Source organism: Eptatretus burgeri, chromosome 13 (genome assembly GCF_056783735.1).
Source record: "Eptatretus burgeri isolate ZD-2024b chromosome 13, Ebu_testis_v1, whole genome shotgun sequence".
Taxonomy (NCBI): domain Eukaryota; kingdom Metazoa; phylum Chordata; class Myxini; order Myxiniformes; family Myxinidae; genus Eptatretus; species Eptatretus burgeri.
In genome coordinates this window covers 4,733,701-4,745,883 of record NC_140973.1, presented here as the reverse complement: position 1 = coordinate 4,745,883, position 12,183 = coordinate 4,733,701, and the positions used below count along the sequence as shown (strand labels likewise).

General features: G+C 44.4%; 1 pseudogene across 1 annotated transcript; it reads right to left on the bottom strand.

Annotated features, from left to right (window-relative positions):
• Positions 1–6,751: 6,751 nt before the first annotated feature.
• Positions 6,752–10,248, bottom strand: LOC147013693 (uncharacterized; annotated as a pseudogene). The gene is made up of 3 exons (XR_015050481.1): positions 7,797–10,248; positions 7,513–7,692; positions 6,752–7,392 (listed from the first exon to the last, which is right to left on the bottom strand). The product of XR_015050481.1 is annotated as an uncharacterized LOC147013693 (transcript).
• Between the last annotated feature and the right edge of the window lie 1,935 nt (positions 10,249–12,183).

Genomic DNA, 12,183 nt, shown 5'->3' with positions numbered 1-12,183 from the left:
CTACCCTCACCCTACCCTCCCCCTCCCACCCCTGCACCCAGAGCCCCTCCGCTCCTGCTTCATTAACAGTGTGGACCTCAAATATCCGGGGCCTTCGCTCAAACCTTTCAGATCTTTCCATGCAGGTTGCCACTGACAAACCAGACATAATCTGCCTAACAGAAACTTTCCTCCCCCAAGACGTGTCTGACTCCCAAGGATCTCTCCCTGGTTACTCCCTCCTCCGGTATGACAGACCTGAGCCTCGTCCTAGTGGAGGAGTTGCTCTCTTCATCAAAGACTCTATTCCTCACTCTCCATGCACTGCTCTCACTCCCCCACACCCCCAGGAATACCTCTGGCTACGGCTTCCACTCCACTCCCACCTCATGTTTATATGTGTACTGTAGCATCCACCAAACAGTGATGACTCCATCTACACCTCACTATCTGAAAACATGGACCAACTTCTATCTTCTCATCCAAACTCTCTCTTCCTCATATGTAGCGACTTCAATTGTCATCATGCCAGTTGGCTCGGTGTGGGTACCTCTCTCACCTGTCATGGCACTTCAGCAAAAGCTTTCTGCGACTCATTGGGACTGACTCAATCGGTCAACTTCCCGACCCGGATCTCAACCAATGGTACTCCATCTCTTCTGGATCAGATTTTGACAAATTTCCCTGACAATATCTGCTGCTCTTCATTCGCTCCAATCAGTTCTTCTGACCACGTCCTTGTCAAAGTGGACATCTCTCTGGCTGTTATCAGAGAACCACCTCACCGCCGTCGAGTCTGGCATTTCACTCAAGCCTACTGGCAGGGTCTCCAAGCAGACATCAAACTTATAGAGTGGTCTCCTATCACTACTTTCTCCAACATCAACTCATCCTGGGAATTCTTTCCAAGAAACTTGCTCTCCCTCATGCACAGATTTATCCCCTCTCGTCTTCAGTTGTCCTACCCTCCCTCCCGCCCTAGGTTCACTGAAATTTGTGGTGAGGCAATTATCCTGAAACAACTTGCCTTTTGTCTCATGGAAAGCAAACCCAAATGAGGGTAACCTGAGTTCCTTCCATAAAGCTCAGAACAAGTGTGTATCTACCCTCAGGAGAGCAGGAAAACAACATCTTTCTAAGCTCAAGTCTGAACTTTCAAACCTCTCTCCCTCCTCAAAATCCTGGTGGCATCTAATCAAATCTGTTTCTGGTGTATGTTCCCCTCCATCCCCTCCCTTACCTCAAATGGCCACACTGCAGATACGGCACGTGAAAAGGCTGAATGCCTAAAATCGGTGTTTGCAGCTAAATCTTGTGTCCAAAACCCATTACTTACTCTACCCACCTTACCCAGTCGCACCCAACTGTCCCTGGGCTCTGTGTCCTTTTCTCCTAGCAAGGTGGAGAGTTTGCTGTCAAACGTCGACTCAGATTCTGCAACTGGTCCAGCCGGCATCAGCCCACATGTCATAAAAACCTGCTCTTCTGCTCTTGCTCACCCTCTCTCTATTCTATTCACCCTCTCATTTGCCCAAGGTCATCTGCCATCTGCTTGGAAATCAGCAAACATCACTGCCCTGCATAAAAAATGTGCAAAAACAGATCCCTGCAATGACAGACCAATCAGCCTTCTGCCAATCATCAGCAAGGTTATGGAATCCATCATCGCTTCAGACATTAAATCCTTCCTCTTCTCCAATGGCTTGATTTCCGATCATCAATTTGGTTTCAGACCAGGTCACTCTACCATGGATATGTTGCTTCTGCTCTCCCATCAATGGATGGAGGTCCTCAAAGCCAGACATGAAATCAGAGCCGTATCCCTCGACATATCGCGTGCTTTTGATATGGTCTGGCACCCTGCCCTGCTCACCAAACTCTCTTCCTGTGGTATCCAAGGCCATCTCCACTCATGGCTCGCTGACTTCCTCTCCTGTCATAGTCAACGTGTGGCCCTAAATTGAGTTCCTTCATCCCCTCTTCCAGTCCAGGCAGGAGTTCATCAAGGTAGCGTTCTGGGCCGTTCTTTTTCTGGTTTTCATCAATGATCTCTCCGACTCTCTGGAAAATCCTCTATATCTCTTTGCTGATGACATGGAAAACAATGCCATTCAAAACGCTAAACTTCAATTACAAATTGAACACACTCACCCCTCACAGGTCAAACACTAATTGCCTTCATTTTTCAATCAGCAATCAGAGCTTTAGCACAAATAAAATGGCTACAGGTGAGCTCTCCAGTGCTGGAGAACAATGACTGAACATTGTAGCAAGAGGGAGAGGAAGGGTAAGAACGAGAGGAGGAGGAAGACGAGTACAAGTACGAGGCATAGCAAGGAGGGCAAACATCTGAGTTGAGATCCGGGTGGCTTTGGTTGACCATGTGATCAACCATGGTTTGACCCTGAGGGAGGTCTGGCAGAGAGTTAAGCCGAATCTGAGCCGCTTCACTGTTGCCTCTGTCATCCGGACATTCAGAAATGAGAATAGGTTATTCAAAAATAGGACCACTGGAGCTGTAGCTTATCTGGGCTCTGGCCTAATGCTGTAACCAAAATTTGGTAGAATTCTCACAGGTGGGTCTGGAGAAGATTTTGAAAGAAATTAATGCGATTTTTCCCAAAAGTTGACTAAGTTGGCCATGTGACACACTTCCGGTCACATGATCCGCATGACTGCCACAAGATATTTCACATCCCTACCCTACCATAATGTGACAACCCAAATTTGTTAGCATTCTGACAGGTGGGTCCGAGAGAAGAAGATTTTGGAACTAATTTTCACGACTGCCATTTTGACACACTTCCGGTCACTTGATCACCATGGCCTCCACAATTTAAAACTAGGACCGTGTCCTAATGTTGTGACCCAAATTTGGGAAGTTGTGACCCAAATCCCAAATTTGGGATTCTGACTGGTGGGTCTGGAGAAGAAAATTTTGAAGGAATTTATACGATTTTCACAAAGATCGAATAAGTCGGCCATTTTGACACACTTCCGGTCGTGTGATCAGCATGGCCTCCACAACTTAACATCAGGACCCTATCCTAATTTGGGAACCCAAGTTTGGTAGCAGTCTGACCGGTGAGTCTGGAGAAGAAGATTTTTGAAGGAATTCACGCGATTTTCCCGAAAAGTGATTGTCGGCCATTTTGACACACTTTTGGTCACGTGATCAGATTAACTGGCAATTTAACATCACCACCCTAGCCTAATGGTGGAACCCAAATTTGGAAGCATTCTGACTTGTGGATCAGGAGAAGAAGATTTTGGACGGAATTTGCAGGACCGCCATTTTGACACACTTCCGTTCATGTGATCAGCATGGCCTGCAATTTAAGATCAGGACCCTATCCTGATGTGGCAACCCAAATTTGGGTGCATTCTGACTCGTTGCGTCTGGAGAAAAAGATTTTTTAATAAATTTACTGTCGGCCATTTTGACATACTTAAGTCATGTGACCGGAACGAGCTTTGCAATTCCTGTTACCAGACAGGAGAGGAACGTTGCTGCCAAATTTCAGCCGGATGGGCCCGGCGGTTTCGCCAAAGTCGAAAAAGGAGATGGACGGACGGACGGACGGTGCACGGTGACAAGACCGTATCTGGAACGTAAATTCCAGATAAGCTAAAAATTGGAGTAATCTATTGTACACTCTGCTGTTATTTACTGTAACATATCAATACGACTCAGTGATGACTGTCTTGCAGAATACCTCGTGTGTACTACTGCAAGCGGACCATAGTGCCAATGTTTCATGTATCGTGTAAAAAATTAGAAGTTGTGTCTATACCATGTCAACAGTGTATTTATTTATTTATTTTGCAGAATTGAAAGACAACAAGCTGGTGGTGGTAGACGACGACTATTCACTCCAGAGGACCAAACTGCTATTGTCAAGATGGTTCGGGCAAACGACGCAATTCGACTGCGTGAGATCCATCGTCGCATGATTGATGACAATGCCGTGTTTCCAGGCATTGACAGAGTGGGCCTGACAACAATTGACCACATCCTGAAAGAAAACCGAGTTCGGATGGAGCAACTGCACCGCCTACATTCGAACAGGAACTCAGAAAGAGTGAAAGAACTGTGCTGACAATATGTGTAAGTAAGTACTCTAACTGTAATTTACTACATTATTTTGAGCACCATATGCCGTAATTCTCACCAATGTATGGTGGAAAAGGAAAGGACCTGCAAACCCATAAATCTTGCAAGGCTTATTGGAGCAATGGTTTGTGCAGTTGCTTATAGAATAGGACTTGGAGGGTGTAACCCTCATCAAAGACATATCCTTTGCGGTCATTTTCAAATGTAACTGTTCTTCACTATATTGACTGCTGGAGATCTATTTCTGATACTGTTATGTCGTTTTCGTTTTCAGAGAATATTTGAACTCGATGCAAGCACCATGACACTTGAGTATATTTTTGTTGATGAGGCTGGGTTCGATTGGACAAAGCGGAGGAGGCGCAGAAGGAACATCATTGGCCACCGTGCAGCCATCAGCAACTCATGGGGTCCTCCATCGCCACGTCACACTTGGTCCATACATTATCGCACATCTCCTCACTTTCCTTGACTCTCTCCACAATGTCCTCATCCCACCTGATCAGAAAGATCAAGACCGGTCAGAGCAGCACATGTACCTTATCATTTGGGACAACCTCAGCAGATTTCAGTGGAGGTAGATCATAGTAGAATCCCGCAGCAGATTTCAGTCAAAAAAGCGACTATGACACGAAAATCGAAATCTCGTGCTCTGCAGCGAGTGGGGCCCCTGGTCCATCAGGACAAATTGCGGCGGGCAAAAGGCAGCGGGTAGTTGATTTTGGTTAACTGTGCACATTTTGAATATTAGATAAGGATAGATAGTCAAAAAGATGGGAGAAGAGATAGAAGAAGAGAAGGAAGAAAACAGCCCTCACACCTCCTCCTCCCAAACATTATCAATCTTTGATACCATTGGTCCCCAACCTGCGGCCCGCGGAGCCCTATACTGCGGCCCGTGAGGACTTTCCAATGAAAACACATTTCCATGCAGCAATTTTAAAGCGGTTTACACAATGCCGCTGCCGGCCACTGCCGCTTACCGCCGGGAGGAATCAAATCAATTTGATTTTACCTTCCGGCATCTTGCGACAGTATTTAAAATTAATTACACCCCGAACGGAAATTTGTTCAGAATTACAGTGCGTGAACAATCGATCGATCGAATACATATAAAATTTATTAATTAAAAAAACAATATTCCAATAATCCCCAAACGTTGTATCGATTTCTCAATACAAACGTTGTGTGACAGTATCAAGATTCTCAATAAAATGCATCAATTTTTTTTCTGGCTCCCAACATCCTTGGGAGTAGTGAATGCGGCCCATGGGATCAAAAGGTTGGGGACCACTGTTCTATACCATTGGTTCTTAACCTGGGGGGCGCGAGTAATTACCAGAGGGGGCGCGAGCCCGGAGTAAAAAGTTGGAATTTCTCCAATTATTTTTTGAATTATCTTAACAAGTGTTTGTATAATATGGTGATGAACAGAAAAAACAAACAAAAGTATCGCCTTTAATAATTTTCGTTTTCTATTCTCGACTATGCCGACCATTTTCTGGATTAAAATTAATTTTAAAATTTAAAATTTAATATTAAAGTTTATATTTTATCTTAATTTTAATATAAATTTTTTTTTTCACGGGTTTGCAGTAATCATTTCAAACTAAATCATTCGCAATGAGTACAAAAAAGCGGAAGTATCTTGACGAATATATTCGATTTGGATTTGTGTCCCTCCAAAAGGGTGACACACAGGTACCCCAGTGCGTTAGGGTTATGCTACAAGACTCTGAGCAATGATGGCATGTGGCCCACATGATTGGAACGCCACTTGAAGACGGTGCATCCTGCTCTAGCTGCCAAACCAAAGGCATTCTTCGCAACAAAAAGGCAGTCCTTGAAGCAAGCTAAGATGGACAGCAGTGGAGCATTTCAGCAACAGACTTCAAAGGTTGTTGAGGCTTCCTATGAGATCGCCATGTTGATTGCAAAGAGCAAAAAGAGCCGTAACATCAGAGAAACTCTCATCAAACCAAGTGTACTGCGTGCAGCAGAGCTCGTTCTGGGGAAGGATAGTGAAAACAAGCTTTCACAAATCTCTATCAAACGATACCGTCAAGGGAAGGATCGATGAAATGTCTCAAGACATCAAAGATCAAGTTCTCGACCAAGTAAGAGCTTTTCCTGTATTTGCTATCCAGTTGGACGAAATGTTGCTCAGTGTTCTCAGCTACTGATGTATTGCTCATTTCGTGTCAAGCAATAGTGTAAAAGAGGAAATGCTCTTCTGCCATCCCTATACTGTTGTGGTGCCGGGTATCGGTGGCGAGCACAACCGCAAGAGGGAGCAGTAGAGTCGGCTCCACCGAACGCCCGGAATTTATAGGTTGTCACCCCGGATAACTCCGAAGCCGACGGGTCACTTAAAGGACCGTGGTCGCCAAAACTTCGACGGCGTGGAGTAGGGTTAATTGCCAATTTCAATATACCTAATAGTTAGGGAATTTTAGCAAATTGTATTGACCATCTGTGAAAAAATTGCTTACCAAAAAATTTCTTCACCAACGTATTCTTCTTGGTGTCGACAAACACCCATCAATTAGTGCAAACCCAAATCCTTGTGGAAAATTCTGGGGAACCAATCAAAGTTTGGGTGCTCAGAAGGCCTGCGCGAAAAAAAAATCGGAAAAATTAACTTTTGCCAATATCTAACTTGGGGGTTTTTGGGGTGCTGAATTGATTCCAACCATTAGATTTGAGAAAAAAAAACACTCCTTGATCATATAAAATATATTTCATTGACTTTTTTTAACAGAACTGTGCTCAATGGAAATGTTGCTTCGTCAGTTTTTACAACCTTATTCATCAAACTCCCCAGTATCTTCCTCACTCCTCTTGTCATCCAGCTGGTTTATGTTCAGGCAAGAGTTACCATGACAGATGCCGCAAGCAGAAGTACACTTGACTCCTTGCTTTTCACAGCAGCACCTGAGTGAGCTGCAGCCCCCGCACAGTTGCAGCTGGCAAACGTCAGGAGGTAGTCTGGTGCAATGGGGTCTGTAGAAGGGACTGTTGCATATCCTTGCTTAGTGAGTTGCCATCCATAGTCCCAGGCATCCAACGATGGACTTTGCAGCATCAGCCAGTCTTTAGTCTGGGGGTAAGCTCGAATAGGGTCCTGCACCGAAGATGAAAAAGCGCCTCTTCTGCTACCAAGTCTATGATCCCAGACAGACGACCGGCAACCTCACGTCCCCAGGCATCTCCTCGTTTCACAGCTGTCTCCATCAAATTCCTTTTCAGTCGGTCCTGGTAGCGATTGTCAGGCGCACAATACAACTTCCGGGCTCTGCCTGGATGATGCCACATATATGCATGATTAAAGTATTTGACTTTGAGTGGTAGAGTGAAGAGAAAAAAATTGAAAAATATACATTTGAACTTGTGCAGGGCTCAGTAAACGCGCAACTTACCAGGGTTTCGTTCCAATGTTCCAACGTTGATGCCTTCATCACAGAGTATGCAGATATCATGGTAGATAAGATGCGCTGATGGTGTTTGGGAAGTAGAGCTGGAGCCAGGTGAGGTACTTTGCCCAGATGACATCCAGCGTTTTTTCGTCCTGTCTGAGCATCGGCCCTCCTCATCTTGTTCTATGGAAATAAAATTATTGTTTAGAAAGCAAATTTGACATTATTATTGTCGTTTTTATTTGCAATGCTACTTCCTTTGAATGATGAATCAAAAAAAAACTTACAATTAGCCGTTTCAGTTGCAGTGGATATACTTCTCGCACGACTGTACAACTCTGTTTTACAATCCACATGGTATCTCGACTTGCTGTCTTCTCCGTTGTTCCAGTCCTCATTTAGTCTCCCGATCAACGCCGCATCGCCCACAAGCTCAGAATGTGATAAGATCCGTGGGTGCCCTTTATTGGAGACTTTTGAGAGCGTATGCTTTTCAATCCCGGAACCACCACAGATGAAACACCTCAAGTCAGGTTCAGTCACATCCTTGTCCATACTGTCCTAAAAAAATAAGACATTTTTTTTTGTAAACAACAGACAGGACATGAAAGTTTGACACAAAACAGACAGAACACACATACAGTGATGCGTTTTAACATTAATAGGTCCACTCTATGTTGAATATATTCAACTTCTATAGAGTCCGGTACACAATAATTTTTATAGCTAAAAGCTCTTAGCTAACACAGAGAATTCTACTGAGCATGAGCACAAGTATAACCACCAATATAGCAGTGGTTTCAAAAATGTTGTATGGTTTCAGCACAATTTGAACAATCTGAATCAATTGAGCCAAATTACCGCAAAACACAGTCTGAGATATCTAAAAATGTATCATATCAATATTTTACGGCCAGGGATTCATTTTTCCTTAAATCTAATGGTTGGAATCAATTCAGCACCGCAAAAAACCCCTAGTTAAACATCCCACAAGTCAATATTGGCAAAAGTTAATTTTTCCGATTTTTTCGCGCAGGCCCTCTGAGCACCCGAACTTTGATTGGCTCCCCAGAATTTTCCACAAGGATTTGGGTTTGCACTAATTGATAGGTGTTCGTAGACACCGAGATGAATACGTTAGTGAAGAAATTTTTTGGTAAGCAATTTTTTTCACAGATGGTCAATACAATTTGCTAAAATTCCCTAACTATAAATACCCACGCAGTCTAACTACCAGGGAACCACACCCTCGGCCGACTCTGTCCGATCCAAGTCGCAGGTAACGACTCGGATCTGGCATGACCGAGCCACGCCGGACCAAATGAACAATTTACCCTCACTATCTCTCAATACACAGCGTGCTAAGCCAATGAAAGAAACACAGAAACGAGCTGGTACATTCAACAAGAGGGATATTTATTTATAACAATAATCAGGAAGGGGAACACAGAGCAGAGTTATCATGAATAAAAGCAATGCAACCAATGTACAGCAAAAAAGCACTTAACAATTCTACTTATCAGATGGAGCCCACAGACACACACACACACACACAAATACCCAGAAGAAATGATGGCTGCGGCCTTTATTGATACCCCCAGGTTGGAAGGAAGGTGAGCTGGAGGTAAGGAGAACGTGCTGGCTACCTGGCCGCATTCACGTGGCTCAATGTCCGCACCTTCCTGGAGCACCAGTCGCCAAAGGACGGACCAGAGCAGCCGAATCCAGAGGAGGCGAGACGAGGTGATCTCCTGTGATGGGATGGTCGACCGCTCGTCGTAATGCGCCAGACGAGACCCTTGGATGCAGTCCGCCGCAGACCCAGACAGAAGCGCGCGATGCAGTCAGTACAGACCAGACAGAAGCACTTCGAGCTGACAGGAAGCAATCATTCATTCCTTCTTCCGTCCTTCGGGGCGCAGTCTGCTCGTCCGTGGCCTGCTCTCATTGGGTGGACCGCGTGTCGCGGCTCTGGTCTGCTCGTCGCCCATTGGCCGGAAAATGACGCATACCCTTATTTGGCGCGCAGCCAAAGCGAGATGCTTCGTGACCATATTTGGAATGGAATTCCGCACACGCCTACATACCAGCGAGCGCGCGGAGAATGCCGAGAGCAGTGTTGTTGGGAAAACGAAGATGGGCATTGTTGTTGGTGAAATGTAAAAGAAAACCCTGACTATCAAAATAACTCTGCAGCACACATACAATTAATTCCCATTAGACTAGGGATGGGACCCTAACTAGAAACACGCACTTACCGATATAACAGATCTATAAGGACTCTGGCTGTTGTGTGCTCATGGCTGCCAGATTTGTAACAACACAACAGCAACAGATATTTTTCAAGTGGTATCAAACTTCTTCCAGGAAAATCAACTTTCGTGGGACTCGCTGGTAGGGGTGTGTACTGATGGAGCTCCGGCCATGGTCAGTTTGCAATCTGGTTTCATAACAAGAGTGAAAGAAAAAAGTCCATCTGCTATAGGTACGCACTGCATCCTTCATCGTGAAGCCTTAGCATCCAGAACTCTTCCTGCTGAAATGAGGGATGTCATGAACCTGGCTATCAAGGTCGTCAACTTCATCAAAGCTGGAGCCTTAAACAGTCGTCTCTTCAAACAGCTGTGTGTGGATATGGATTCTGAACCTCAAGCCTTGCTTTTCCACACAAACGTACGATGGCTTTCGAAGGGAAACATGCTTGGACGGCTTTATGAAGTACGACAAGAAGTGGCAACATTTCTAGATTCGCAGCAGAAAGCAGATCTCCATGACAAGTTCCAGTCTGAAGGAGTTTTGCTATCTCTAGCTTACTTGGTGGAAATCTTTGAAGTGCTGAATGCCATCAACATCAAACTCCAAGGGAAAAACATCAACATAATCATGTACCATGACGGGGGGGGGGGGGGGGGGTGGAGACAGACCAATGTTTGGGTTAATTAAAAGAGCCCTTTTAAAGAAAATTAACGGCCTTATTTAATATCCTTCATCAAGCGATCTTCGGCCACCTCGCTCTCTGGAGTCTTAAAGCGTTTCCTGGGTAACCTCGCTGGGGTCTGAAGCCGCCATGTGCTTTTTTTTGGCCTGCTCAACCATGCCTTGACTTGGAACAGGCCGCACGGATTTCTTTACGATAAAGTTTTTTTTTTTCCACTTTCCTCACTCATATCGAATGCCTATCATCATAGCTATGAATCGTTGTGTACATCGCTTTTGTAAGTACGACAAGTTTTCAAATTAGGAGCTTGGAGCGATTTCATGCATCGTTTGATACGATTTTCCATGATGTACTCTCACGGACTAATTAAAGCACATCATCGAAATATTATTTCGGTTTGGACAATCGGATATCGTCCGGACGAAATAAGTGTCAAAATCTGTTTGGAAATATGATGATTTAAAGAAATAAGGAGTCTTATAGCTAAGTCAATATACCTATTTACTTTAAGCAAGCAAGGCTATGTTCCCTGCTTCTCCACACATACACAAGAAAATGTGAAATTTCCAAACCATTAAACTTATCTTTTTCTCCTGTTTGAAGAATTATATTGCGTGAACAAAAAATTTAGGAACGTAACAAAATTAACCAGCTTCATTGAGCTCTCCGATTTAATGGATTCACTGCAAGACCTCTCGCCCTGTCCCCGAGACTGCCTATCCACAGCATCTGTGTCTATATTTTCGGAGGTTTTGCGGTGGTCTACGGGGAATCAAGAAAATCTGGTGAAAAACGGGTGTTTAAAAAAGAAAGAAAAGTCATCACGTTTGTGTGGACCTCAAACTGATGTACCACGCAACACGTGTACATATGAGCAGGCAAAATGGGGGATTTTCTGCAACATTTATTTCAGGGAACCAACTTCTTTGAGCTATATGATTTAATGCATTCACTGCAATTCCTCACACCCTGTCCCCCAGATGGACCGCCTATCCATCGCGTATGCCATATCCGTGTATATTTTCTGAGGTTTCGCGATGTGCTCTACAGGGAATCAAAGCAAATCTGGTTTAAAAACAAAAAAAAAACGGACGTTTTAAAATAAAGCTATAATGTTTGCGCAGACCCCGAACCGATGTACCACGTGACACGCACAGACGAGCAGGCAAAATGGTGGATTTTCTGCAATGTTTATTTCACGGGTGATAGAACTTTGTTCTGTATAAAGCTGTAACTCTTTTGTGGATGAAGTCATTTTATTTCATTAACCGCTGCACGTGTGGTGAAGACAGGCTTTAAAGTTAAAGGGATAATTTATGGAATGCAGTGACAGCCTGGCCAACCGTTCCTTATCAACGATTTAATTAGAGTGCTTAAGCCACTTGCCGAGCGCCTATTCCCAACAGCAATACCACGCTACGTCGTTACTCTTTGCGGACGCTTTTGCCATGCTACGTCACCCTGAGCGAGTGGTTGTGAACTACCACCCGATTTCAGAGCAGTTTTCCGTATTAACGTGTTTTCTAAATTACCAAGCCTATTTTTTTCCCCATCACATGCACTTGTTTATAAGAAAAATGTTTGTGATCATCTCCCTGCAACGTCGATGTAAATGTAACGTTGTTTTTCAGTGAAAGCTCCTCAAGGTTTCTGGATTGCATACAGTACATACGGGAGTTGGGAATCATACGGACTCCAACCTACCAATTCCCAAAATTGGCCAAGCACGTGTGTGT